Source organism: Gymnogyps californianus, chromosome 12, assembly GCF_018139145.2.
Source record: "Gymnogyps californianus isolate 813 chromosome 12, ASM1813914v2, whole genome shotgun sequence".
NCBI lineage: Eukaryota > Metazoa > Chordata > Aves > Accipitriformes > Cathartidae > Gymnogyps > Gymnogyps californianus.
In genome coordinates, this window is record NC_059482.1 from 19,364,356 (window position 1) to 19,390,065 (window position 25,710).

A 25,710-nucleotide genomic window follows, 5' to 3' on the forward strand; every position below is an offset into this window, starting at 1 on the left:
ACAGAATTTCAGCCTCACATCGTAAAGGCTGCTGGAAACAACAGGAGCTTTAATATTCAACCGTGACTAACTGTGCAGATGCAAATAGGATATTTATCCACAATACCACTCTCCCTCCCTGCTCTGATCCCCCCCTTCCTCTGTTATCTCTTTCAAAAGGAAAAAGTTAGAAGACCAGATAAGATGTGGGTTCTCGGTGTGATCAAATAAACACTGTGTGGTGGTCACAAGGAAAGAAAACACATTGTAGGAATGAATGGCAAAGATTACATTTTACAAAGAATCACATACTAAATTAGCAGCCCAGATGCCGATTTCCCATTGATGTAAGTTAGAGAGGATTTCTGTGGCCTGGCTTCTCAGCAGGCGGAGTGCTGCATCCATCCTGGCAGTCAATCAGGCTGTATCAATCTGCTCCTTTCAGGGTTTGATCCTTCAACTTATTATTGGAATTCAGTGAATACAGCATAGTTCACCAGGTTTATATCCCTTCAGGTCAGGCACATTCAGAGCTTTACAGGTATTTGACACCTCAAAAAAGCTGGGGGGAGGAGGAGGGAGATTCTCAGCATGTTTGACTACAGGCATACAGGCACTACAGGACAGGCCAGTTTTCAGCTTCCTACCAGACAGTTCCCCAGCTGTATCCAATTCAGAAAATATTTTAGCAATCTGCAGAAGTCACCTTAAGTGTCAGTCAGACAATCCATTGCTAAAGCTACAGGCAAGCATCTCACTTCTTATAATGTTGTTTGCCATTTATTTTGCTTGCATATGATAACCTAATCTAAAAGACTAAAAAGAGCATATCAAGTAACTTTGCATCCTATCTACATGTCACAGGGTTCAGTCTTCCCTACTGCAACTCAAAACAGCTCTGACTACACAGACTGTAACTCCACCGGGTGTTGCGTGATCCTACTTTTAGCACCTTGGCCTCTGCTGAAATTCATCATAGGTCACACGTGCACAAGTTGTTTTAGTTCACTAGAGAAGAAAATCAGCCTAACGCAGTAACCCATTTACTCGCAGTTTTGCTTGCCCACCTTGGTGAGACATTAAATACCGTAACTCCTGGCCCACTATATTATGACAGTTTAAGCAGGGAAACAAGGCAACAAATAAAGTGGGGGATAAAAACATGGAGGAGACGTTTTCATTTGGCTTTTTACATGACAGTTCATAGGAGCTTACAGAAGACAAGACAGGAGCTTAGCTCGGACAGCACTAACAACCTTAAGGAGTAGCATAAAGCAACCTAATTTTTCAGAAGTGTTTATCAGTCATCCCCTCTCATTCAGCTTTCCAGGAGCTCAGAGGTTGCAGAGCTTCTAAAAAAGTCAGACCTTCAACCAAAAGCAAGCGAAAATCGTTTACTCACTTCCTGGCTTCTCAGACTGAGAAGCAACCTCAGCTATTTTGTCCAAAAGAAAATTTTGTCCACATCTCTCCATTTTTGTCCAGAATCCCCTTCTTGAATCAGATCTGGCTACCAGTCTCAGAGAGAGAGAGTTCGGGCTGTCTTTTGGATAAAAGTGGCTTGCTCTCTGATGTCCTTAAACAGTTGACAAGTCAGACGCATACGTTCTGTCCCAAAATATAAACAATTAATAACCTGGGCTCCCTGCTTTATGTCAAGCACAGGCCACTTCCAGGGGAAGGTATGTAATCCCTATTCAGCACATTACTCCAGCACAGCTTTACTTCAACATTGTCCTGTACACAACTATGTGCCACACTAAGAATCTACCCCAGGTGTAGACAAACATCTCTGAAAAGCCACAGGCACATGGGACAGTCAGTCCCAAGCTTTACCCACCTTTTGGAGTTGCTCAGTGCCTCTCCCTGCACATGCATCACCTCTCTCATGGGGGACTTGCAGCAAGGTCAGTTCATAGCTTGGTTTGGTTTGTCACTGCTGGTCACTCCTGCCCCCAGAGGAGGAGCTCATTCCTCTGCAAGTGGCTCTAATGCAGAAGATGACATCCTTAGCTTGAGTTGACTGTCTAAACTGAGCTAAATAACAGGTCAAAAGTCTTTATCAAAGTAAAGCTTCCCATGAGATGCATGGGAACTTTTGTCTTCAAGTTTTTTGTAAAGTCAAACCCTGATCCTGGTGTACTGCTGTTCTTTTGAGACTTAGAGGGCAAGATATCTAACTCAAAACACCAGAACATTCACCCCTGGTGCTCCCCTGTAATTCCCAGGTCAGTCAGGGCTCTCACACATTTGTGTCTTAGTTTTTTTAGGTTAAAAACGCCAGCCTAAACCTTGAAGTCTGACTAAAGGAGCTAACCTTGTTACAGCCTGGGAGAAGTCAGTTTTGCTGACAAACACAAGGCTCATTAATATTGCTGAGCAAGCTCAAGATGAAAATGCACTTCAGGTTTGGGGGTGGTTTTCCTGAATCAGTGAGAGGGCCCTCAAATATACCCCACATCATGGCCAGAGACATCTTCTAGACTTCCATTTAGAAATCTGCCCATTTGTCAAGAAGCAATGCATTCTGACTAAGGTGTGGGACTACATCTTCACACTCAGCACATTCTCAGCTAGAGCCTGTAAAGATACAGCTGGACACGTGCTACAAATCCCAATCAGTTGTTCAGGAAAATCCTTGTTGAAATTCCCTCTTTGTGAAACCATTTTAGTGTAAAAAAAACCAGAGATGATCTTCCAGAAACAAGAACTTTACATGGAGGCACTTCTGTGAGTGTGGAAGGTGGAGCCTGCGAAGGAGCTCACCACTCCTCCTCCTACTGTTTTCCGTGCTCTGTGCCTCTTCCACTTATGTTACCTTCTGAACTGTGCAACAGATGGGAGCAGTTGGTTTTTTAAAAGGTTTTTATTTTCTGATTTCAATTTTTCATGTGTCATTTGAATCTGGCACAATACCATCCTCTAGTGAAGAGGAAACATTGTGTTAAGCTTAATTATCAAAGGCTGAAACCCAGCAAGCAATCAATCATTTAGTGACACACTCATGCTTTCACTGATTTGAAAAAATATTTTTTTGCAGCTATTGAAAAAAGCTGTCAGAGACAAAAACAGAATCACTCACTCTGCAGCATATCAAAATATCAAGACTGTGGGGAGATGAGTGAAGAATGTTCATTTGTTTTTTCTGAAACTAAATCCAACTCTCTTTGGCATGTGAGCCCAGAAGTCACGTAAGATGTCTTTTAGTGTACATGTGATCTTTCTGCCGAGGTTTGCCTTATAATTAAGGCTGATTTGAACAGTCACAAAACTTGTTTCTAAATGGCTTTCCTAAAGAGTCAAGGTTGCTCTGTTCTTTAATTTTCTTTAGTTTTTCTCCCCCTTTCTTTTTTTTTTTACTGCCAGATAAGTGCTCTGGCAGCTGCATTCCTGGGGAACACTGACATCCAGTGGAGAGCTGGGGTCATCCCCAGAGCCAACGCAATGGCCCCCAAGTCAGCCTCTCCGTTGAGAGGAACGCCCCAGAAGTCTAACGGCTGTAGGAGATGTCTTGAATTACAAACTCTGACCCTCACCACGCGAACAGTGGCACACTTCAGTAACAGCCTGCATGACCTCGAGCTGTAACAGTTATTTTGTCTTCTAAATTCTCATTAAGATGACCACATTTCTAGCCGTGTTATTTCTAGTGGTTTACTGTGAAGCTTAGATGAGGGGGTTTTTCAGTTGAGGAAATGTTGAAAGAAAAACCGCTTGTATCCACTGATCAGGAAATACACCATGCTTGCTTCTGTTTTTTCAGTGATATAGGATGACATGTCCCATGTGTTTAGACAGCACTGTATTTCAAATGATAGTGTACAGTCAACAATTAACATTGTTTTTCTTTGGAGAAACAGAGTCTCTGTAAGGTCACTCTGGTGTTATCACCTAGTATAAAGGCATCTGATATCACTAGCCTGACTCCAACCACCACATAGATGCATGTGCAAGCTTACTTAATAAAAACCTACCCAAATACAAACATCAGACCAAACTTCATCTGCAAAACAGGTTCATAAAACCTACATAAAAATGTGATTGTTTTCTTGCTCATTTGTAATAGCACCATAGATCAACTCTTTGGAGTTCTCATTTTAATATACTGCATTGTTAAGAATGTAACAGATACTGCAACAGCAGATGACAAGGATTACAGTGCTGGTAACATTGCCTCAAAACCAGGGTAAACCGAAGTTTGAAGAAAGAAAACACAGTTGTACTGCAAGCTACAAACAAGAACCCTGTTTCACAAGGAAATGTTTGAGGTTTCTAAGCTGGTTTTCTCTCTGCATTGCATTCCAGTACAAAGCTTCAAAACATTTCATCCTTCCATCCCCAAATGTGACACGTTCACCCCATTATAACCGCAAGGCTAACCACAAGCCTGAGTCGTGAGAGACTAGATTTTTCTGAATCCCACAGAGGGAACTTGAACCTGGGACTCCCATATCCCAGGAGACATCCTTGCAGCTATTTTGGGTGAGTAGCCCCATCTTGCTCCCTCCCTTATCTTAGACCCGAGACACTCTCGGACAGATCCATTTTCACTAAAACTTTGTTTCATCACATCAGCATTGCCAAAGAAATCTTTTATCAGAAGTTCCCGACCAGCTCCAATCAACCGTATTTACCTTCTGTTTCACAATGTGTAATTCTAAACCAACTCCAAAAGGTTGTTGTAAAGATCCTCCAGATTTACACCGGTAAAAATGAGATCAAGTCGTGATGTATGTTTCTTAGCTTGCTATAACGCAAAATAACAGTGCAGTTCTATCCTTTGCATCCCACTCTGAGAAAGCATGTGCTCTAAACTGTGTCCTTCAGCGCTTCCCTATCAAGAGCAGTACTTCAGGACAGCCTAACCACTATCACATTTGCTTCAGAAGGACTTGACCACATACTTAAAAATAGCAGCAGGGAGTGGAGACACTTTAGAAGGATGCACCAAAAACAACGTTAAGCCAAGCCTGTGCTCAAGTGCTTTCCACAGCTGGGACCAGAGAACACACCAAATAATCAACCTTTTTCTTCCAAAAGGAAGAGTCCCTGCTCCAAAGGTGAATAGGAGACACCTGTTCACTCCTGAAGGTATGACAATAAGATTATAAATCTCCCCAAAGCTTATACTATTTTAACCTATTTTTCAAAAGAATACATAAAGATTTTAGTGCTATGACAAAGTGTTGCTTTTCTCCCTGTAGCAAGCCAGGCTAGTTCTGTCTTATTAAGGCAGGATATCTCCTTACTGCCTGATTTTTTGATACACAGGTTAAGTAATGAAGAAATAATTTTTTTTTTTTAAAAAGGTTCTTAGTGCATCCTTCCAAAGGAAATAATAGGGGATGGCTCTCGTTTCTACAGCTAGCAAACTTTGTGGTTTCTTTTATGAGCTAAATGAAAGGAACATACAAAATAATCATTATGGATTTGTATGAAATTACTGGGTATGGAATGCAGTAAATCCCCAAACAAGCTTTAACTATAGCTTGTAAGATATAATAATCAGGTAAAACTGCAGACTATCCTTTTGTAAGATGCAGCAGAAACCTAGTATTTTATCGGAAACCTTGATTTATGTTTAATAGCTCTGCTACCTACTAAAAAAGATCTTGTATTAGCAAATGGGTACAGATCCAGTCCATTAGCTTAGGACAACTAAAAAACTCTAGGGTTTTGTGAACTAATGCAATAAAATATCATTAAACACTGTAGCATGACAAGACAGACAGAAGGTTTGAGTTGAAAGTCAGGAGAAGTGTTTGAAAAGAAGTAAAATGTACAATAGATATGTTTAGGTACATCTGGCTTACATTTGCAGTAGGTCGTCAGAGGACCTTAGTGTCTGTGATGTAAATGAATAACAGAGCCCTCAACAATTTAACTGTCATCAGTATAAATGCTTTAACTGGCACAGTAAAGCAAAGCTCTGGGCCTCTTTCTAAATCTCCATAAGCTCCTGGTCTGAATTATAAACTGGGGCTGCATTACCTGAAGATGAAAGCAACCAGGTCAATTCACTTAAAACCAGAGAATTACCACTGCAAAGCTGTGATGAGCAGCACAGGAGCATGTGTGTGTGCGCGTATGTGCGGTTGTGTTTTTAATGCACAGCTTCGTAAAGACAAGAGGAACATATGACTGCCCAGTCATTCAAAAATCCAGATTCAAAGGTCTGATGGGAAGGAAGGTAACCGTTTGATTTTCAACTAGTCGAAGTTCCCAAACAGCAAGGCTAAAGATAAACCACCAGAATTAAGTATCTGCTAAGAGGAGGTACACAACTGCAAGGAAAGAGTTGCTTCCATATAACCTGCTCCAAGCCCACTGCTTGCAAACATTTGCCTATCAGGCAGCACCATCACATATACAGGCCAGGATGAAGAAGTCTGGCTACACAAGCTCTGCCGCCGACTTAGATGGCTTTAATCAAATCCTTTCTCTCTCCTTATGCACATTTCCTCCCCCATCTTCTGTCAGCCTTCAGATCACCAGTTTTCGGGAGCAGGAATTATCCCCACCATGCGCTATAGCATACATGGCACAACATTGCTGCAGATCCCAAGTCACAGTACACCATATAATCAACAGCAGCCAAGTCTAACTCCCCTCCGCTCACCTCACTTATCTTTGTCACTCATTTCAAGGCCACTGATCCCATACAACTGTCCAATACCCAAGAGGTTGAAAAAACTGATTCAAGACTCCTAAAGCAGACAAAACCCAAACAGATTTCACTTCTTTGAAATTTTGCGAGTTGGATGTACTGAATACAGTTTGATTGGGTAAGTAAAGGCAACTAAGTTTAGAAACATGTGAAGGCAGATTGATCACGTTTACTGCGATGTGGCCAAGTTAGCATATCGTCACCATAACCTTCTGGGCTCAAGATGAAATTGTTTCCCTCCCCTCCAACAAATGCATAGGATGTTCGCTTTTATAATAAATTCCAAACAAATTAATGGATTCCAACATGCATCATCAAATTTATATTTCCTCCTCCACAGAGTCCTACCCCTGTAAGTAATCCTTAAAATTCGTCATGAAGCTTTCAAAACAATTTATGCAAACAAACATCAAGCAGAGCTATTTGTATTGGCAGCACATTTCACTTAACAACCTACAACAAGGAACAGATGGTCTGAGCTCTGGAAACAGCTACAAAGAAAACAGTAGGAGCAAGTCCATCAGAAGCACTTTTTTCCCCCAATTTTGTGAAGATTACAGACTTGTTCTTGTTTATTTCTTTGATTAGGCTGTTATTTTATGTACTCATGAATCCTTCACTTGCATTTCATGGAACAAATCCACCAGAAGCACATTCCCCAACTGTGTACAGTTTACAGAAGCGCTGCTTTATGAACTGAGCTATCTGTTCCTCACTGATCAGCACACTCTAAAGTGGCGGGAAAAGAAGCACAACAACATGCAGATGTTGTACAAGGGATTGACAAATTTAAGGCAAACCTCTTAACAATTCATAGTTCTCTTTATCCCTTTGCCCATCCCTTGGTCTCCAATATCAAAACAAGCAAAAGCAGATGATTCATACAGTCACATCCATTACACATCGCTTAGTGCTATTACTGGTCTTGTGAGATGTGATGGGCTCCCTCTTCCCCTTTTCTAAGGGGACCTTCATCTTGTGAAGATGGATTACAAGAGGCTCAGCCCGAGCAGGATGCTATGGCATAAGCAAAGGAGAAGCAGGATGATTAATACCTACAGCACAATAAGCGGGGTCTGCACTAGCCAGTAAGAAGCCTGATCAAATGGAAGCCTGGTTTACACCCCTGCAAGGACCAGAGGACTCTTCAAGGAAAGAAGGCCACAACTGCTCAGTATGGTGTCAGAAGCAAACATCACTAATAGTATTTTGAAGTAAATCAGAGAGGAATAACATGGAAATGAAGCAAACACTACCCTGGTAACATTCTTTACTAGAACTATAATGTTTTCCCTGTATCAAAACAAGTGATAGGAAAAGTTTTTATAAAAGTAAAAACAATACTCAACAGTACAGACCTTTTAAAGAAATAAGTCTATCCCTGATCACCAGTAATCACGCATTTCTTGTTACTACCACCATCATTAAATTCACTGTCAGGTCCACTAGTATCTGTGCTTTCTTCACAAGGATTCATATTAATTCATCTGCACAAGGACTCCCACCCAGCCCTGGATTTAATTTAAAAAACATTAGGGACAGCTAACATGCTGCACAGCTATCAGCCCACCAGCCACAAACACACACACACACACACCCCCTTTATTATCAGAAGTCAGAGGCAAATTAGCCTACTAGAGTTACACAGGGATGAATATGGACCATAATGTTAAAAAAAGATAATAAACAAGGAATGCAGGACTTCTGACCAGAGACACAATCATGACATCTTGAAGTAACAAAAATCTTTCTGAAGGGCATTAACCTGGGTGGAGACAGAGGTCAGTTTGGAAGGGTTTGGCTTTGAGAACTGAAACCATGTTAAATTTTGGTGGAGCAAAATCAAGGACAAAGCAGACCAAACTGACAGCTTAATAGGACCTTTGAGCATCACAGTTGAATAAACTTTGTTCCACACAACACTATGTAATTTCTGTTTTCATACTGTTGTTAGTGGAACAGTTTCATATCAGGATGACTACAAAGCTGTTTTCACTGGCTGCCTTGGTGAGCCACGATTGCCAGTCCTTACATACCATACATGTCTTCCACTGGACCACTTAACAGAGCAAGATGACTAAAATACTACTGAGGAACAAAACCAAATGCATCAGAACCACTTTCTGCCTTACATAGCATCATAGGTCCAAGCTTTTCTTTTTGGGGTGAAATACAACTAGATGCAGCAGCAAAAGCCCAGTCATCCAACACAGATACTTTCAATGCAGCTTTTCCCATTTATCATCTGGCTGCAGGAAGAGGAAAGCGAACTCAAGCAGATGATAAAGCTAAACTAACAGTGCTGTTCAGCAAAAGGTGTCTCAGGGAAAACAGCTGGAGTAGCTGGACAAGCTCTGACATGTAGGCATTGCTTCTAGGTTTTACCTGTAAATAAAAAGTAAAGAAAATGTGAAAGTTGATTTTTCGGGACTTGAACTGTCTGACTGCAGTTTAAACCAATTTGAGAGTAGGTACAACTCCGAGTTCATGATCTGACCCTGTAACGTGATACCCAAACTGAGCAAACAGTTTGAAGTTCACTTCAGATTTCTTCATTTGGAGGATTACGATGAAGCATTTCCTGAGATGTCATGCTTTAAACAGCTAATGGCATGTGACAACCAAGTGCTTTTACACTTTACATTCTAAAGTTGCAAACACTTGGCCTCTCCCCCAAGCAGAGAAACATGTAGCAGCCCAAAGAGCTTGACATTTGGGGCCCCGTCAGACTCTCCTTTTACTTTAGCAAGCACTGGATGCAACCAGGAGCCTGCTCACTGCAAGTGGAAAAAACTTCTCTACAAATGCCTCTCAGCGAGGGGCCACAGGGGCTGCGGTGGGACCATGGCACTGGAGGAGGCAGAGAGCTGCTGACTGCCAGCAGCACGGTTACATATCAAGCCTGGGTCACTCCAGCCTCCCAAAACAAGCTGTTTTATGCCTCTTCCTAGTAACTTTTTTCTTAAGGTGCATGTGGAGTGATTAAAAAGACAAGACAAGGAAGAGTTTCAAATGCACAAGCGCAAGTAGATGCCCGATCCCTCTGGTGATCTCCCCAAGTGTGTCTTAAGGCATTTGGAGTCGATCAAGTAAACCGGCATCATCAGGCAAAAAGCTGCAGTTTCACAGAGTACCTGCCTAGGTTTCCCTAGCACCTCTGCAGGCTGGAGCTCAACAGGGCCACTGTGTTTTATGGAGTACAAGCCTTTATGGATCAGAGTCCTTTCTAGGGAAGGCTGCAAGGTCTGGAGGCATTAAAAAGTGTATGTATATATTTTGTATACGTACAAAAATAAACATCAAACTTCATCGACAACCAGTAAAGTTTTTGATTCGGCTTAATCTCTATTTTGGTTTGCAAACTTGCCTGTGTACTTCTTTTTAAATCAGCAATATAATTTCTGAACTACCCTAACTCAAAGAATCACCCTTAATTATTACATGATACTAAGCAAGAGGCATCACAACATGTACGAAGCACCAGGATCCAGCTGCTGCGCACCAGCACTAACCAATGCCCTGACACTGCTTCTGGGTTTTGCTACGAATACCAGAGCCAAAACTATTCTCAAGCACAGTTAAAAAATCAGGATGCTTGCTATTAAGCTTCAAGTTTCCTTCTACTGGAGAAATGCTGTTTCAGCTGAATTTGGTGGAATTACAGGAGCTGATTAGGTTAACCACTGACTGTTTCCTGGAGGGCATCTGAGACTATGCCCTGACCCAAATTATTTAATCTTGATCCAGATTTGAACCATTTAATTTTAAGCTCCACAGCTCTGGGAAACGAAAAAGGTAATACAAACTTCAGAGCAGCTTTTAAATTTGAGAGGTAGCAAGGGGCAGGGCAAATGCGATTGCTCCCAGCCATTCAGGGCAGCAAGAAACAAAGCCTTGCTGCTCCTGCTCCAAGCGGAAAACTTTGCCAGAGCAGGTTGTGGAGGGAGGGGACAGGGGGTTGATGCCAGCTGGGCACAAGCTGGCTGTTTTGCAGAACGTTAGTGTCAGTCAACCCTTTAGCTTCAGGACCAGAGTGAAATTTCTGGCCAAAAGAGAGAAGAGGGGCAAATGAGCCCAGGCAGGCTCAGGAATCACTCCCTGGGCACACGAACCGCCCCCCACACTCACGACCTGGCTCCTCCCAGCCCAGGAGAGGGACCAGATTGAGGGTCCCTGCCCTGTCCCACATTATTTATAGATTTGTAGAGTTTAAACATTCCCTCTCCAGCTTCAACCATAAGCTCCAGCCTGGCCCTGAGATACTTCCCAATGAAAGCATCAAAAAAATCCCAATTACTTTTGTTTGGGATGTTATTTGTCAGACTGAAGGAAGCCAGCCACACTGTGTTAATAACAATGAACTTATTTGCCTGGAAAAGACAATATACTGATCAACTTGCTCACACCTTTCAACAGCTTTCTCAGTAACGGCATCAGGAGGTGAAAATACTTCAACTTGTGCATGAAAGGGATTTTTAAATAGCACATGAAGTGTGCAAGAGTACTCCTAAACTGCACAATGCAGCAGCGTGCAAAACTACGTACTGTACCTCGTAAGACATTCAGTGAGATACTAGAAGCTGCATAGCTGTGTTAGCAGGATACCCATACAGCTAATTAGCCCAGGGGTGAAGTAACATTTATTAATTCAGGCCAAATGGCCCTATACCTTGGCTGTAACCACAGGGATGTATTCACAGCGATTTCAGATATCTTTCAACTGCATGACATTGTGCCATGTAGCTTAAAAACTGAATCACTTAATTTATCTCAGGACTCAGTTCACCATAGGACAATTTAGCCCAGATATTTTACTACCAACACACATGACAAAAGTCCAGTTAAAGTATAACAGCGAGGAGAGCATAAGCTTACCAGCAACGTCGAAAAAGGGACTTTCGATGGGATGCTACAGCACATCCCCAACAAGCTTAGACATGTCTTCTCCTCTGCTCCCAGACGGAGGGGTAACATTTACCACCTCTGGCTGCAGTCAGTGAATGGTGAGAGGGCAGCACTGTCCCATCCCAGCCTCCCCTCCCCGGCAGGATGGCAAAGCACCCCAAAACCGAGAACCTGTGCCCAGCCCCCCTTCGCTCCACTGCGATTACAGCCTGCCTTTAATTATACCCAGGGCAACACAGCGTAAATCCTGAATACACTGAATGTATTTTGGTAAGGGACAGTAATTTTCAGTCTTCCCTCCACAGTCTATAACCTCAGCTGAGCAATTCTGAAAAAGCCATGTCCTGGTGAAGCAGCCAAGCCCTCTCCCATACACTCCTGACCTACAGATATGCTTAATATGTTAATTTTTGTTCTGGTTTCAGAACAAAACCTGCCTTTTAAAGAAAATTTTAACAGATTCTAAACCAGAAACACTGCACTCCCCTGAGGCATTAAAAAATGCAAACTGAAGACTTCCCATGTGTTGGGGTTATTACTTATTTCCTTCTAAAAACAGAAGAAGTGTTGCAACAGTTGTAATGCTCCAGCTCACTAGGCCAAGAAGATGTTTTCTTTCTACACACTCATTAACCATAGTGTGGAACTCAATAACTGTTCTAATTTCCTACCTTAAATGTTTTTCTTCCCCCCAGTTTTCATTTTATGCTTTACATTTACATAGGACTACACTCCACCACTTACCTTGAGAGGCTAGTTGCTGTCAAACACAATAAAAGGAAAGGAAAAGTGTCTGGAATCACAGAAGCTTTAGTGTTGAAAATGGTAATTTAATTTCTAGAAATGAATTTAAGCACTCAAAGCTTTCTTTGTCAGCCACAGATGAGAAACTGATAGGCTTTGAAGGGAAGCAAATGTTTTTTTAGTCGAATCTCTCAAGTAAATATTTATGTTAGATATAATAAGAGCTGTTATTTCACACCACAAATTAAATAGCAGCTAGTTATTAAATCTGGTGCAACGCTATGAAACTCTCAGGTACTGTTGCCCACAATAGGTACACTGTAATTAGGCTGGCTGAGCTCCAAGGAGGGTTCCCGAGCCTTACCTCCAAACTGGGAGCATCGGTCAAGCTGCTGCCATGGCCTCAGGAGTCCTCGATACCAAGCCTGGCTCAAGGACAGATTTGCTCTGTGATACAGGGAAAAAAAAAATCACCTAACCATGCCACGCTTCTGCTGCTTTTTTAAAATGCTTGTGTCTTTAGGAGCAAAACACTGTTTCTTCTCCAGTTTGCAAGGACACAGAGTCTGTGAAGGGAGAAGAGGGCCCAGCTTGGGAAAGGGAGGGGACAGGACTCTCCGTGCTCTGGGTGGCTCAGTAGTCTCCCCAATTGGAAGATGTCGGATTACACGTACCCCCTCTGTGAAGTGACATTATCTGTGTGTGAGCACGCAGAGCCCCAACCTGTTCTTTAAAGTCTTAAAGGTGCAAAAGACATATCACATTGAATTTGATTTCTAATATACCAGTATTTACATACTTGAGGCATAAGACACAAAAACTGCATTGTGCAAAGTCATCCTGAATCCAGCCGAGACAAGTTATGCCAGTTGTGCAGACACAGCAGCAGAAGCTTCCGAGAGCAAGCGGTCTGCTCGGTGGGGGCTCTAGCAGAGGAGGTACCCCCCTCTCCAGCACCACTGCAGGGCCAGGCAGGCTGGAGCTGCTCAGCCTGGCGACCCGCTCAGCTGCGGCACAGGCACAGCACCAGCTCCACCTGCACCCTGACACCCTGTGGGAGGTGACAGAGCAGAAGCAGATGTAAATGCTGCTTTTTTTCTTTAAGTATCTTATTTGGCTAATTGGACACTCACAAGAAGGCTTCAAAGCATGCCAAAGAGTGGGATAATGACACTTCATGGGTGAAAAGGCCTTTCATTTCTCCTTTTCCTCTAATAACCACTGATGATGGACCATTATCCTACCATGTTGCCCTGCCTTGTTGTGTCTTAATGCATATCTTTAACAAGATTACTTACAAGTATAGCACAGTAGATGTCTAAAAAGGCAAGATCATTAATTTTGAAAGTCCCGCTTTATCTCTTGTTACTGCAATATTTTTGCCCACTGTCTTGGCAGAGCATGAGGGCTGTAAACCAGCAGGTCTGGGCAGTGGGACTCCTTTGCTCCACTGAGTGTAGTTACAATACTCTGGTTATGGCATATTGTAAAGGCTGTTTTGGATACGGCACTCTAAAGTCATTCCAAAGTGTCAGAAAGGAAAGAGAAAGAAGGTTTGGCTGCAATAGATGGAGAGGGAAGAGATGAAGGAAACACACTCAGGTATCATCCATAACCCTAGCACAATGCAAATACCCAGGCTGGTGAATGGAACCGGGGTATATTTCTTAACTGGTGTGGTAGGACCCAGATAGCCAGCGAGCCTGGAGACACACAGAAGTCAATGGGAATCCCTCAGCACATAGCAACACCTTGCCCCTGGCTTGTAGTTTGGCGCCCATGAGCAACCCCACTGAACTCAAAGGTAACACCATGTGCTCAAAATCAGGACAGCAGATTTCAAACACACAATTTAATAAGACAGGATGACTACATCCATCTGTCCTTCCCAAACAGGAGGGCAAATAGCAGCCTTGCTGCTGTTCCTGCTGGAGAGGAGCACAATATCCCACCAGCAAGCAATGCTGCGGTGTATAGTCACCCAGACAAGTTATTTAAATAAGAGACGCTCACACAATCTCCTCTCGCTCCTGAAGCATCTTCAAGTTGGGAGAACTTTTTAGCAAGATGACGCAATTCCAAAAGTACATTAGATTACAGAAGCACCAAGGTGCAAAATAAGGCATGTTCTTACTACTGGCAGACCATCATAGTATTTTCCTCTGTTCATCAGGATAATAAAACAGAGGGTAAAGCTCTGCAAACACAAAATTAAGCTAGAAGTCTAGCAAAAAGGGGCTAGGAATAGTGCTGCATTTCACTATCTACCAATTAAGAATACAAGCATACACTTTCAAAAGTAAGAACGCATCCATAGTATGCTAAATACAATAAGTATTAATTAAATCATTATTAGCAATCAAAATCTAATTTCTTTCTGTCACTTTCTGATATCTTAACTAAAGGCATATTTGCAATACTATTATAACGAGTTACAGTTTGAGCAATAGAGCTGCTTGCAATAATTCAGAAACATGTACACTTTCATATGAATATATCATGCCTAACTAATGAGATTGCTCATTTCATAACTTCAGTTCCATTTTTATTATTTCATAAAACTGGAAGTCCTTATCCATTTTATGAAAAACACCAAACCTTTGTGAAATTCATTAAATAAGCATAAAAAATTCATTAAACAAGTGAATTGCATTCATGGCTGCTTTGATGCAAATGCCCTTTAAGCAATGTAAAACTCCATATTGATTTAACCTTTCATGTTCTGATATTTCCATGTGGAGATATATATATATATATAAAAAAATCTTTATTCAAGGAATGAAATTAAGTGCTGATCCCTTGATCTCCAGCCAGGGTGAGGTAGATTGGTCAATTTAAATAGTTGCTGCTGATCAGCAAACAGCTGAGTTTGTATTAAAACAGAGGACTAGTATTTCTGTACATCTTTGCTGGCAAATACATACATATATAATATCTTGGGCCAAATCAATATGATGCCTGAAGTTTCCTCTGTAGCAGAAAGTTAACCAAATATTGGGTAAGTCCTGTGGGACTAGTTATAACAAGGCCATGCTGGTCAAGCAAAAGGTAGAAGAGCTTCTCCTGAGTACCTGGTGAGGTTTAGCTGCTCATTCCCATTGCCCTCGTTCCCACTGAAAGCTGCTCTAAACAGTACAGCCAACAAGCCAGGGTCTGTCTGAACCTACCACCATGCACTGAACCTGCACCAGGGAGCTGCCAAACTGAAGGATCAACTCAGTTTTCTTGGGGTTACTCTGCACCCCTTCAGTGGTTGCAATATCCGCTTGTCTCACTTCCTACTTTAAACTCCACTGAAACCACAATCCTCTCCCGGTACTTAGAGCAGCGTGAAGAGTTAAAGAAATCACTAATCCCTAGTCCAGTAGAGTCATTCACTTCTCTGTGTTTCCAATGGATGGTACTACAGAGGAAAGAATGTGAAAAAGATGCACCAGCAACAAATATATATGCCTGCTACCCAAGATGTGCATCTGATTAGACTTGAAATTGTCTTGGAATAAAGTACTTGTACTCCTCCAGTCATCCAAAAACACCTGTTGATGAGAAGCAATCATTTCCTCAAAGGCTTATAATAATCCAACTGCAGCAAGCTAAGAAAGACATCCCCTGTATTCTACAATAACCATGTCTACAGCTGGGGTTCATGCTGGATGCCAGTAATGTAACGCACCAACTACTCATCCCACCACAAATACCATTCTTGTAAGTACCAGTTCAGAGGGTACTACGCAAACCTGCCACACTGAGCTTTTAACACAGTCTCAGGAGGTCAATGACTGCAATGGGATTCCAAGACCCTCATTGTTGAACCGGGCCTGAGGCGTGACGGTGTGAGATGAGCAGACCTTGACGCCATCTCTTGGTTTACACCTACATGCTGCTGTACTGTTCATTTCTGCTGTGCTTCATATCCAGCAGTTTAAACTAAGAAAATATAATCAAACAGAGCATACACGAAGGAGAGAGTAACATACCAGCCTTATAGCTTCCCAAGGTCCACGTATCAATGAAGCCATTCCTGAACCACCTCCTCTACAGCCCTTCCATGCCTCATTTTCCTTCCCAGGTGCCTCTCCTGCACACTTCCTTCTCCCTCAGCTCATCTGGCTCCAGCAGACTGAGCCAGAAACAACTCAATTTCCATTTCTAACCATTTAAATTAAACAATAATTTTTACATACCAAAACAGGTCTTCAGTCCTCATATTTCCCTCCAAAATACACCCAGACATCCTTATTCTCAGTAAGCCCAGCCAAACAAAACAAATCAAGTTTCTAGGCCAAGCTTTCCAGGAGCTAAAAATAAGCCCAAAAGCATTAAAATAAATTTCAAAAAGAAAAAAAATCACAGACAACATTTAAAGTATCATCATTTTTAAAACTCTCCCCCAATTTTTACTCAATGTCCCAGAAGATACTGCTTCAAAAGGAAAGACATTATTACTTTTTTTTTTTCAGAGAGAGAGAAGGAATCACATTGAAAATAGGCTTTATTATAAAGGAGTTTCAGCTTTAATCACAGAACTGGGTAATCCAGCATAGCAGAAGGCTGCTCCCAGTTCTGTCATCATGACACTGAACAAAGATGGATGAAAACATGATCACTTCCCACCTTCGTGACTCCTGACCCCCCCCCCCCCCAACTCACCACAGTTTTCAGCTGGCTGAAAACTGCTCCCCCCACCCCACCCCCCGAAGGGCATCGGTGATTGAACAAGCCCAAAATAGTACTTGAAGCCATTTAACTTAATCATTATTAGGTTTTAGTTTAGACCTCCCTTGACACCACTGGCCAACAACAAGGCTCCCAGGTACCCTGCAGATCCTTAAGCATCGACAGTCTTAGCAGGGCACACTTCCACCTACGGCAAGATTTAAAACTGGCTTTGTAATAATTAAAAAAAAAGGGGGGGGGGGGGGGGGGGGATAAAAACCTCGGGAGCTTTTTTCATGATTACTAATTTAACAGATAAACTATGTTTTATTGATAGTTCCAATAGTAAATTTGCCTTCCGTACACACTGCCGCCGATGCCTAAAATAAGACGTGCAAGAAGAGATAATCTCGTGCCTAAGGCTTTTTTAGGATAATACACAACACAAGCTTGCAACAATTCAACCAAGAGGTATTCAATAGAGCACTGCTCTGCAAGGGCTGCTCCTTGCCTTTCTGGATCAGAAGAGGAGCTTATTTCTGCATGCATGCTGCTATCAGCCTCCCCGCTCAGGCGGGCGCAAACTCACACAAGTGTCAGTCCTGCAGGTTTATTCAGAAATTAGATTTTCATTTAAGAAAATCCTTGGTGTGACAGCAATGTGGCTTTTAAAATTTGACCGTCTACATGCTATTGGAAATGGAGGTATAGACTCCAGAGAGCCTGCAGCACAAACACAACTGATTCATCTGGAGCAATATTACTTGGCAGCGAATTAAAATTACTTCTGTATATTTTGGGAAAAAAATATTATCCTTAAATTTTGCAGGTGAATGAGCAGGTCGAGTGCCTTGAGGTCAGTGGGACGATTCCAGCTGAAAGTCTGACCCGGGATCTTCCAAGACCCCTGACTTGTGCCGTCGCTGTGCTGAAATGTCACACTTCAGTCAAACAGGGACATTGCCACGGATGCCAGTAACTCTCCCTCATCATGCACGCAACTGCACCCGCTTTTGCCTTCCTTCTTTCACAAGTGCACACTCCCAGCTCAGCTAGTCAGCGGGGAAGTTACTGCAGCTGCAAACAACCAGGGTGCTGTTAATTTGCAAACACAGCTTTCTCCAGCCTTTTCCTTGCATTTAAATCAGTTTCACTTGAGAAAAAAAAATCCATTTGTTTTAGCCAGGCTAACTAGTCAGTGATGTGTTTGGGTGGAAACCTGTTACATTTTGCTACTTTATCATGTTGCTATTTCCATGTTCAAAGGCTAGTTAAATTATTTACGCTACACTTCATATATTGTGTACAACACTTGCCTTGACACGAACAGCAGCAACTGCAAAGCCACTTTCCCTGAGCCGATGCTTCAGAATAACACAGTGCTGTGCTTTGCAGGGAATGACCCATTCAAAGCCTCAGCTCTCATCCCTCCTAAAAAAATCAAGAGCCACGCAGACATTGGCTTCAAAGTTTCAAATAGTAATGTTGATTTAATTCTAGGGGATATTACAAAATACAGAGTATAAAAGGAATAAGCTGAGCAACAGCTCAGTGCAAGAGCCTAGCTACATCTAAAATTCACTGTGAATGATAAATTGCTTTCAACCAATAATACCCAACACTATTTTAAAATGTATATTATAGAACATGTACTTCAAGAGGCTCTGTGAATATTTTATTATACCATCCCAATCATTTACAGGGTGTGATATAAGTCTCATTGTAGTTGCACTCCCTTTTAAGGTACAGTTTGATTTCATCCCTGTCTTTTTATTTATTTAATCACAACTCAGTTGAACTACCATTTCTTTGCTCATCAGCAACCAAATTGGGCATGAGAGTTAAGAAGCCCCAAAAACTCTGGAAGTACTCCTGTGGCCAGAAAAACAAACCTCCTCAGGTATCTCAGAAGCCTGAAATCACACTCTAGTGACCATCACTCACACACCCCCAATCTCACTGTTCTGCAATATCACCCAGCAGCATTTAAAGAAAACACACGATTTCTTTAAATATGCAAGGGCAGTGCTGTGGCAGGACAGCTTTCCTACAGCTCTGCTGCTGCAAAAGCTAACACCCTATTTTTCTAAGATCCACTATGGACGATCTAGTACTGAGCAAGTCCTTACTGCTGCTTTTCCCTTGCCAAACAGCACCAACCACCCCCGCAAACTGGCGGATGTTTTTTCAGTGCCACCTCATTTCCCACTGCATTCCAGCTGGCTCGGGCATTCCCCCACTAAAGCAAGGGCTGCATACAGCAGCACAGGCAATAAACTCAGCACAAACTCCAAGGCAATTCCAAATGATGCTTATCTACAGCAGATCCGATGGTGCCTCCCTGGGATGCCAGCGGGGATCAGCATGGTGCTGTACAGACATGCACTGCAACACAGTTGTTGCCTAAGGAGTTCCCAGCTTCATTTCCCTTCTCTGTATTTTACTATATTGAAAACAATAACTTGTACATAAAACAGAACGGGGGTCAAAGGCTGGGGAAGGAGATTATAAACAAAATCTTTTGTTATAAAATATTACTACACTTACCATATTGATCACTAAGCCCAGGTGTTGCTACATGCCTTACTGTATATTATTACTAAAATTCAGTTAAGAGGCATTTTACTGAATCAGGTCAGGGCTTGAGTGTTCCCTCCAGTTCAAGCCTTGATATCGCACAGGTCTCGTGAATTGAGTCATAGATATCAAGAAACATTACAAGTCAAATCAATATTTTATAGCCTTCGCACAGATCATAGTCTGAAACTCTATCAGCACGGTGCTCTGAACAGAAGGATTTGCAGGAGCTAAAATAATTTACACTAATAAGGCACTGACCCATGCAGTCCTTAATGATCATTTAGCTTTGGCAATACTTTGTACCACTATTGAGCTGCTTGGAGTTGTGTTTTTTTTCCCCGGCAGAAAACTCCTACATCAGATTAAGGCATAAGCAGTAACCTAACCACAAGGCTCAGTTTTGTTCCATGTAAATTCATTCCAATTATATAAACTGCTAAATTAAGAAATGAGGTATTTAAAACAAAGGGGTTATAACAGAGCCACAAATACACAAACAAACATCACAGAAATTCTTAATTCCATTTCTTGCCTTGTTTGCTTATTGAAGTGCCATATGTTGCTGCAAGTGCTATGAAAATATCATAAGATCGTAATTATAAGGTTTGTTGAATTATAGAGTAAAGAAGCCACTTATTTACATTTAAATATGAACAGTGGTAATTGAAATGTCACATGCTTCTCTGTTCTTGACTCCAGAAAAATATTTATCTACCAACAGCTTGATGTGCTTTCAACAATGGCCTGGATTCATGAAAGGGACTCTTACTCACATCACTCTCCGCTTTTATTTATTTCTCCCTTCTGATTTACGAACTCAAACAGGGGCTCCTGAAGTGCTCAGGCACTGACGTAGCGATGAAGACACTGCGATGCAAACAGGACTGTTACTAAGTTGGTGTTCAATAATTCTTTGACCTGTCAATATGGGAAGCCCTGAAATAGCTTTAGGAAATCAGTTTTAAATTGACCTCATTGAACTGATGCAAAACCCAACTGCAGATGCATTTAAACTGATTAACTCTTGTTAAAGTCCGACAGCGAGCAAACCCAAGGCAGGCTGATGTCGAGTACAGACAGAGAGGGCTTACAAGAGTTTAACATGAAAATTGCATTAGTTGAACCAGGATCTCTTTAAGGGGAAAAAACACCTAGAGACAGCCCCAGTGAAGGCACTGCAGTCCTGGACAGATTCTGCTGTGCCAAACTCGCTTATGAATGAGACTTGAAGCTTGATCCTCCTTACCAACACTACCAATGTCAGCAGAAAGCCTCCAAGAGGTTCAATTCCACTAAGTAAGCTGAAAAGAAGAGCAAAAGCCCAAATCAGAGGAAAGCAGCTCGCTGTGAGCAGCACATCGCTCGGACCCACGTAGGGAGCAAGGAGCAGTTGGCCTCGGGAAGGCAGAAGCCAGCCTCTCTGCATGCTCACTTCTTAAAGATTTACCATCACCTATCCTGGGAAAGGCTCTCTAGAAAAATCCCTAAACCAGCAAAACTTGAGCCTGAGCCTTCTCCAAGGAAGTTTAACATCTCATTGCAGGGAGCTGGAAACCCTGCTCCCCCTGTGGCATGCCCCAAAAATCCAGTGTCTGTGGATATCATGAAGGGTAGGGAGAAGCTTGCAGAACTAAGAGGGGCATCAAATAAAAAGAGCTCCTAGATTTTATTTTCTTGGTCTAAAAAAAAAAATCATAGTCTGTTTTGCGTAACCTCATAGTGCACAGAGATTTTGCAAGTGATCTTTGCTGTCAAGTACTTTTCTTTTTTCTTAGATATTAATAATTCTTATCACGCAAGGACCGAAATTTGGGCCTTTCTTTTGTTGGTCTTTCTCCAAGAGGGCTATTCCACTGCACTGCATGAAATCCCAGGGGATTTTACCAGCTCTGTTTAATAGCCACACACTCCACCACTGAGTTATAGTAAAGCTTTCAATTAACAGAAGCAGTTTCAGGCTAATGCTAAACCAATGAATCTCAGTCACCTGCTCTGCTTCCCCCTACCTTTCCCCAAACACTCCTTGTTTTTTGGTTTAATAATTAAATGTAACAAGGCCTTTTTTGAAGGCTCTGAAAAGAAACCAGGCTGACTGGAGTTTAGTGAGAATAAGTAACATTTGCAGGGAAACACTCAGGAGAGGAGAAAGAAATGTTTGGGGGCAGTCACAACTTGTACTGAACACTAATAGAACTCTTCAAAGTCATCACATCAAACGCCAGCAGAGATGGGTCTCTGCTGGGTTGCGTCACCCAGTTTGTGGGAGAGCACACACACCGCAGTGGCAGGAACGGCCAACACCTGAGAGCGAGAACAGCATCTCCAAAGCAATGAATGGGTCAGTAAACAGCATAATGAAATGTGACAGTAACTTCATTTGTAAAATATATGCTAAAGCTATCAGGGCAAAAGTGCTAATAGCAAGGGCAACATTTGCATAATTACACTGACTTTAAAGGTCTGGTTTTAAATTGACCTAACAATGTCTCTCATTGATGCAAACCGCAGTCGGCTCTACTGTCATGAGAAGGCACACTGCCCTGGGCCTTGGCTACTCACCACGCTGGATCACATGGCCTTCTACTGCAACACAGCAAAGAGATTTCCATTACTGAGGCCTTAGGAACACACTAGTGCACATAACGTTGTGCATTAATGGCCAAATCTTATGAAGATACTGGAATTCATATTTTCTGCATTTCTTTGATGTTAAAGATTTGCCAGATAACCCTCACTGTTACCCCTCATTCTCTAAGCTCCAATAACACAGCTCTGCTTCATCACTATACCACACAGATTAGGCTGGAAGAACAAATAAGGGGCAAATTAACAGCACAAAAGGAGTGCAAGAGCAGACTAAACTGATGCTATCTTAAAAAAAAAAAAAAGGAACCACCATCCTTTGGCACTGTAAGGACATTCTTCCCACACCAGTTTGAACCATTCCCTGTGGGGCTTACTCACTATGTCTACAAACAATATGGTTTTTTACCAGTTTTGGATACTACTCCTGCAAATATCATATCTATTAATACTAGAGAGACTGATTGCATACAGTCTGCACGTGGCATTTAGTCATTCATAAGGGAATTAATTTAATATGTATTAAATAAACTAACATTCATATCATGGTACATGTTCACCTTAGCTTGCTACTGCCCATGGCTTATTTAGCACACATGACCAAACCAAAGACATAGAGGTGACAAAAGAAGGCCACTGCAGTCACGGTGCTACTCAGCCCTGAACTGGAGAGCCCCCAAACTGGTGACCCTTTTGGGGGAAGGCACACACAAGCTGTTTGGGAGCAGGAGCCACCTGGCCAGGGCTGGGGGGGCAGATTTAATGAGGCTGTTCCCCACCCGTGCCCACAGCTGCGATGCTCAGGGCCCCTCAGTGGCCAGCGTGCAGCCCTGCCTGCTCAGTCCCTCCTTAGCACAGCACGCAAGGGAGGCAATCAGTTATTTCCACAATGAAACCCCGTAACAGTCAGGCTACAAGCAACAGAAGGAGGTTGAATAAATATTTAGGCTTAACAGAAGAGTATGGGTAAAACAATCTATGGGGCAACATTTTTATTGAGTAATTTTACACAGTAAAACTACACAGAAAGTGATGAGGAGCACAAGCAAGCCGGGCGAGGACCTCACAGCAAGGCTATTCCAATGCTGCCGACTGCCCGCTGCACATTTACTCAGGCTTCTTCTAGCTCTGCATAATCAAAGAGGCACTGGGAGTTGATGCACAAGGAACAAGCCAAGTGGAGGAACAAGCCTTTGCCCATCATCTAGGGTTCAGCCTTGTGGGAGTCTGTGCTGTTACGTGCCATTGAAACTTCGGAGAAACAGCACCTCCCAGGGTCACCCCACCACCCCCAGCGATGTACTCTGGCAGACCCACCACTCGCTGCATCAGTAGTTGGTACAACTAACTCATCTTTCACTCTAAACAACAGCCAGCGAAATTTATACAAATGTCTCCTCCACCACCACAGATCTCTGGTGCTAAACCCATCCACCCAAAAACCAGTACATATTCTACAAAGATGAGAAGACCAAAAAAATACAAAATAGCCATGGTAGCTATAGCACTTCCCTGGAAAATATTAAAACATCAGACAACAACATCTTCATATTAAACTCTTCCTTGAAAATAATAAACATTGCAGATCCCCATTCCATCTTTGTTACACTTTAGTATTCTTTGCTTCATCGCCCATTTACAAATCATGAAGAATTCATAGATGAATAATGGACTGAGAATAACATGCATGCGTGTATATATATATAAAAAAACATAAAACCCAGCACAAGCTAAGAAGAGGATAAACTCTTCCTAGGCACAGCAGATTAATGACTAAAGTAATAAAATTAAAATAAAAAAATCAAACCAATATTGTTAAGTGTCTGAAATCCTTTCCAGTGGCTCTGATGAGCAGTCATTCTCTATTCCACAACAAAGCACGTCATTTCATCACCCACAGAGCTTCCCCATGACATATAAATGAATTATTTTCTGGAGGTTTCCCCATTGTCTCTAGAGACTTTACATGTTAAACTTAGCTCCTGTATCTCCTCCAAGACAATATGCTACTCCAGCTACATGCTGCTGTGTGCTTTGACCAAGGAGGGAGGTAACTCCTACATCTGCTACTGAGCTATTCTGCAACCTCGGGAAACCACCTCCCCTCTTTGCAGCCCCTTTGCCCACCCATCTCCCCCACTGCCCAGGAAGACCCTTGGCAAGCGCTGCCTCTCCCAGGGCACTCCCCAGACCCAGCACAAGTGCAGCTGGAAGACACAAGCACAGTGGGGACACCACCACATTTCTCACTCACCTCGGACAGTCCCGGGCCTTCAGCCACATAGCTCATGCTCCTGCTTCCAGCCACGTTTCACCCTAAACCACAGCCCAGCTCCTGCCTCCAACTGGCCCCACTCCTACTCCAGGTGTAACAAATCCACTTAACTAAGGCCTTACAGGAGCAGTAATTCCCCTGTCCTTAAATGGAGCTGCAATTGCTCTCACCAGTGGGCAATCTCCAATTAAACTGGCAGGGAGCAGGGCTGGCTCCTAGACCCACCAGTGGCTGCAATCACCTACATCATAGCTGCATTTTAATATTATTTACAAAATCCACATTATTTACAAAATGTGATGAATTCTCCAAAGCATATCTCTGAGGTTTTTACTCAACCCCACTTGAGAGGCCAGTTACTGACCCTCCTCCTTTGGTCCTCTCCTTTTTTTTTTTTTTAACAGCATATTTGAAGAGATGATCTCCACCTGAGAGGTGTGTACGACCAAGAAACCCAAATCTCATTTTCAAAAGTAAAGTAGGCCCCTGGCATGCAAATTCAATGGACTTCCAGCAATTCTCATGCCCTTAAATCACCCATGGAATGAAGCCACCTCCACAACAGGCTTGCTGAAAAATGTTATCCACAGGTTTTTTTTAAAAAAACTTCACTGCTGATTATTACTTCATAATAGAAATAATGGGGCCTCCTCATTTTCAAAGTCCATCAGTGAAAACATATACCCTTTCATGAGTTAAACTGTTTAGAATAACTTTTAAACACTCAACTCCTCTGAAATTTCTTTCATGGGATTGAAGGTTTTTCCTGTATCAAATTATCTGGATTTCTCATGGATTATGCATTTCTCAAAAACTCACTGTTTGCAGATTAAAGAGAGAAAGCAAAGTTAGAAAGGACACAATAGAAAAAAGATCAGTAAAGAAAAATATTTTAAATATTAATGACCAAGGGGGAAATGGAAACACATTAAAGGCAAATGTGAGAGCTTTTAAATATGTTATTAAAATTGATTCATAAATGAGACTCTTCTTTAACCAAGTGCTTTAGCCTTCACTACTTATTTCCTTCTGCTGTCTCTCCAAGCATTGGTGTCACCACCCAAAGCCTATGGCATTAAGGAAAGATCCAGAAAATAATTAGGCTGGCAACGACTATGGGCTGTTCAAACAGGAAAACATCATTATATTAAGGACCTCAGAGAATGAGATGAGAAGTCGGCTATTTTCAACTACTGCAAAACCCCGGGCACTTGGAGGACATCTGTCGCAGGTAGGGCTGGAGGCTGGGGGGCCTCGCCGGCTGGGATGCAGCCAGGGGCTGCTCTGCTCACCCCACTGCGGCCCAGAGCCACCCCACGGG

At 42.4% G+C, this 25,710-nt stretch overlaps 1 long non-coding RNA gene across 1 annotated transcript in view; it reads right to left on the reverse strand.

The window, feature by feature from the left end:
• Positions 1-24,428, reverse strand: part of LOC127021344 (uncharacterized) — a 335,345-nt gene extending 310,917 nt beyond the window's left edge. The window contains exon 1 of the long non-coding RNA XR_007767197.1: positions 24,369-24,428. This is a non-coding gene — a long non-coding RNA (uncharacterized LOC127021344). The remainder of the gene's footprint in view (positions 1-24,368) is intronic.
• Positions 24,429-25,710: the final 1,282 nt, after the last annotated feature.